This window comes from Nycticebus coucang, chromosome 16 (assembly GCF_027406575.1).
Source record: "Nycticebus coucang isolate mNycCou1 chromosome 16, mNycCou1.pri, whole genome shotgun sequence".
Classification (NCBI taxonomy): Eukaryota; Metazoa; Chordata; class Mammalia; order Primates; family Lorisidae; genus Nycticebus; species Nycticebus coucang.
The window spans coordinates 96,273,068-96,277,886 of record NC_069795.1 but is presented as its reverse complement, the minus strand read 5'-3'; the positions used below and the strand labels follow the sequence as shown (position 1 = coordinate 96,277,886).

Genomic DNA, 4,819 nt, shown 5'->3' with positions numbered 1-4,819 from the left:
TTCTCCTAGTATGCAACATATGACTCTCGTCCTCTGCTACCCGAATCCTCAACTCTCCTTCAATCTAATGTGCAACCAGACACTTTTTCCCCTTGCAACCCTATCCTCATGACTCTTTTCTGCTACTGGGCACGCAGACAGCAATCCTTTCACAGAGCACCTGGGTTCTCACCTTGCATTCGGGCGGTGTTCAGTCACATGACACACCTATGTGAGACCAAACGACCGCTCACCTAAGCTTTCCAGTAGTGCATGGCCATATAGACCACACTCCTGTCCGAACACACCCGAGTCTGCATTGCTCCTTTCTGCCAGCTTTAAAGAGACAACACTCCTTCCATACAGAACCTGGACCATCGTGTCCTCTGAAAGGAGTGCTGTCTGGATGCACATAGCACAAAGGCGGGGTGCGCACTACGCTCACACAGCGGAGGTTTACTAGCTGATAGTACACTGGGAGAAAGGTGAGGTGAGGGCTCGGATCACCCGGGCAGGATGACTCCCTAGCTTTACAACTGCAGAAAGCGAACTGAGCACTGTGATCACCTTGCATAGGATTACTTGCTGGACCTACACCAGCGGAAAAGTGACGTAAGGAGACGCATCATCCTGGGAAGGATTCCTCCCTTTAATTACAGTAGCAGAAATACGTTGTTAGGGCTCGAATCACCCTTGGCAGGATTACTCGCTGACTGTATGCAGAAAGACGCGGTACGGACTCGGATTGTCCTAAATAGGATTACTCAATGGATGTACAGTAGCAGTAAGACGAGGTGATGACTGTAGCAGAAAGATGAGGAGAAGAGTTCTGGCTGGATTAACACTCTCCAGAAGGAATGCCGAAGACGCAGGTGTTCTGGGAAAAGAGTTCAGTATGGATGAACACAGTCAGAAATACGATGTTTGGACTCGCTTGCAAAGCATACTGCCTGTTATATGCTAGAGTAGGGAAGCAAAATTCTTTTTTTGTCTTACATGCCAGCAGTATATATTTATTATTCATGGATGGTCAAAAACTACAAGGCCCATTATTATGAGTAACCACACATATGAAATATCACTTAGCAACATGGAGTGAAAAGGACAGTTCTATTTTTATATTAAAAAAATGCAAGTTCGCACACAACCTTTCTCTCAAGTGTTCACTGCATATGTCTACAAAAGCAGGAGGCATCAAGCTGTAGAAGTTCCAATATACATAATATGTTGAAATATCTCAAGCATAAAAACTGTATGTTACATTGCAAAAATAAAGTTTCTCGCTTCAAACATTTTGATCTGAGCTCAAGCAAAGCAAATGACGAACACCAGTGATTTTCATATTATTTCACACACTTTAAAATAATCCACATAAAAGGGTAAATAATTGCAAAAACCCTGAAAATGTGGAATTATGGGAATGAATACATCTCATCAAAAAAAAAGTCTACAGCAGATCTGTTTCATCCTGGTTCTCGAATAGTTAAGAATCATAATTTGTTATTCTCAAAATGCAAGTTAAGCCATAACAAACAAAATGATAAACAGAAATGTCATTACTGCAAACAAGGCAACGTTGCCTTTTATTTCTTTAGACCGATTCACTAGTGCGAGAGCATCATTTACCTGAAAGATCATAAGAGTCACAATTAAGGAATACTCATACAAAACTATTTCCTTTTTGCTTTAAAAAGTGCCACTTACCATACTTTTCATTACAAATAAAAAAATATTAATAATACTAAACAAAGCCAACAAACTAATGAAAGACTGCTTGTCTCCATCTCTTGTCAATGAGAAAGGCCAAAGTGATTCTTTGATTCCAATTCGAAATGGTGTTCGCTGGCCAATGCCCAAGGTCTCTAATTTGGAGCAATCAAGCTGAGCATTTCTTGGACGCTGTGCTCCTAGGACAGGGCTGTCAGTAATAGGTCTTAAGTGACTGCTAGGGAGATTGAAGGCATCTGCAATTGCACATGCCATTTCATACTTAGTCATTTGTTCATTGCCAGACCAGTGAAAGGTTCCCTTAATCAACGGATCCAGCATCCTCTTCTCTGCTAGCTGCCGACACACAGTAGCTACATCTTTGACATATGTGGGAAACCTCTGCTGCCAGTGGTCCATGTTTGCTGACTTGTTGCTGAACTGCACTTTATCAAACATAACAGTCACAGCACTTTCTTCAAGCTTCTCAACTTCTCCGTACAAAATAGGAATCCTCAAAACAGCAGCTCCTAAATTGTTCTCCAGGACAGCTTTTTCTCCTTCTAATTTCGTTTTGCCATACAAATTTAGAGGATTTGGTATGTCTTCCTCCCTATAAGGTGGATTTGTCCCATCAAATACATAATCTGAGCTAATGTAGATGAGAAATGCTCCAATTGCAGGGATAGAAAATTTCTGTTGTAAGCAATGGGGATGTGAAACGACTGGGCAGGCCTCCTGGCACCCCATTTCCTCTTGGGACTTAATAACCTTACCTTAGGGCCCAGCATTTTCAACCGTATAGTCACCTTCGTTTGGGAGAAAGTACGTGCTGTACAAGTGTTAATGCTCAGACAGCATTACCAGTCTCTTTGCCGGGACGATAGCCATGAGAATGAATACACAGAGCCAGAAGTTCCATGATTAGAACTTCCCAAAAAAGAAATGGGGGAATGAAGGAAAGTACTACCAAATCCAAAAAGAGGGGGGGGCCAGATATGTAGCAGCACCCCTGGCCCCCTACCATAAGAATGTGACCTTTTGTAACTGTCCTAGGAAATAGCCCCGAGTTGAAGCAGATAACCGGTAACTGGTTCTGAAAGAAAAAGCTAAGCAAATGTTTAACTGCTGATCTTGTCTTCTCTTAGCAAATGGGGAGGACACAGGAGAAGCTGCCAGCCTGATCCTGAGTCAGGGAGGCGGTGGACAGAGCGGTGGGCTTGCAGGGCTGGCTCTGGGAGGCTGTGGTTACATGATAGTGTATCAGCAGGATCTGGGCACCAGGGGGAGCTGGAGGCCTGTTCCTGGGAGTCTGGGGGTGAGCAGAGCTGGGATCAGCCACCTGCTATGTCTGGTGCCCTCTGCTCAGGGTCACAGCTGTGACCACCCAACCCCGTGGGACCACACAGCCCCGCCCCTGACACTCTCAGGCAGAGGGACCTGACTAGGGCCCAAGGTGGGGTCAGAAAGCTGAGGGATCATTTGCGTGGAAGATGGGGACTCCTCTCTCAGGGTATGAAGAAAGGACAGGCAGACCTGGGGGAGCTGTGCCTCAGCTGTGGGCACAGAAGGCAGGACCCAGGACAGTCCCCACCATGGCCTGGTCCCTTCTCCTCCTCACCCTCCTGGCTCACTGCACAGGTGACCAGACTTGGGCCCTGGTGAGACCCTGGGGCCCTGCTCTCTCCTCTTCTCTCAAGACCAAAGGTCCTGGGCGCAGTCTGTGCTTATTCAGCCGCCCTCGGTGTCAGGAACCCTGGGGGAGACAGTCTGAGCCGGTCTGGTCCGGACTGAACCGGTCTTGTCCGGTCTCAGCCGTTCTGGTCCGGTCTGAGCCGGTCTGAGCCAGTTTGGTCTGGTCTGAGCCGGTCTGAGACGGTTTGGTCCTGTCTGAGCCGGTTTCGTCCGGTCTGACTGGTCTGAGCCGGTTTGGTCCGGTCTGATCCGGTCTGATCTGGTATGAGCCAGTCTGAGCCTTTTTGAGCCGGTTTGGTCCGGTCTGAGCCGGTTTGATCCGGTCTGAGCCAGTCTGTGCCGGTTTGATCCGGTCTGAACCGGTCTGAGCCAGTCTGAGACGGTTTGATCAGGTCTGATCTGGTCTGAGCCGGTTTGATCCAGTCTGATCCAGTCTGAGCCGGTTTGATCCGGTCTGAGATGGTTTGATCCGGTCTGAACCCGTCTGAGCCTGTCTGAGCCAGTTTGAGCCGGTTTGATCCGGTCTGATCCGGTCTGAGCCGGTTTGATCCAGTCTGATCCGGTCTGAGCCAGTTTGATCCGGTCTGAGCCAATCTGAGCCGGTTTGATCCGGTCTGATCCCTTCTGATCCGGTTTGATCCGGTCTGAGCCAGTCAGAGCCGGTTTTAACCAGTCTGAGCCGGTTTGATCCGGTCTGAGCCAGTCTGAGCAGGTTTGATCCGGTCTGAGCCAGTCTGAGCCGGTTTGATCCGGTCTGAGCCGGTTTGATCCGGTCTGATCCGGATCTGGTTTGATCCGGTCTGAGCCAGTCTGAGCTGGTTTGATCCGGTCTGATCCGGTCTGATCCGGTTTGATCCGGTCTGAGCCAGTCTGAGACGGTTTGAACCGGTCTGAGCCAGTTTGATCCGGTCTGAGCCGGTCTGAGCCGGTTTGATCCGGCCTGAGCTGGTTTCATCCGGTCTGATCCGGTCTGATCCGGTCTGAGCCGGTTTGATCCAGTCTGATCCGGTCTAATCCGGTTTGATCCGGTCTGAGCCAGTCTGAGCCGGTTTGATCCGGTCTGATCCGGTTTGATACGGTCTGAGCCAGTCTGAGCCGGTTTGAACCGGTCTGAGCCAGTTTGATCCTGTCTGAGCCAGTCTGAGCCAGTTTGATCCGGTCTGATCTGGTCTGATCCGGTTTGAGGCGGTTAGATCCGGTCTGAGCCGGTTTGAGCCAGTTTGGTCTGGTCTGAGCCAGTTTGGTCCGGTCTGATCCAGTCTGATGTGGTTTGATCCGGTCTGAGCAGGTCTGAGCCGGTTTCATCCGGTCTGATCCGGTTTGATCCGGTCTGAGCCAGTTTGAGCCGGTTTGATCCGGTCTGAGCCAGTCTGAACCGGTTTGATCGGGTCTGAGCCAGTCTGAGCCGGTTTGATCCGGTCTGATCCGGTTTGATCCG

General features: G+C 49.1%; 1 pseudogene; it reads right to left on the bottom strand.

Annotated features, from left to right (window-relative positions):
- Positions 1 to 1,738: 1,738 nt before the first annotated feature.
- On the bottom strand, positions 1,739 to 2,477 carry LOC128567508 (methionine adenosyltransferase 2 subunit beta-like; annotated as a pseudogene).
- Between the last annotated feature and the right edge of the window lie 2,342 nt (positions 2,478 to 4,819).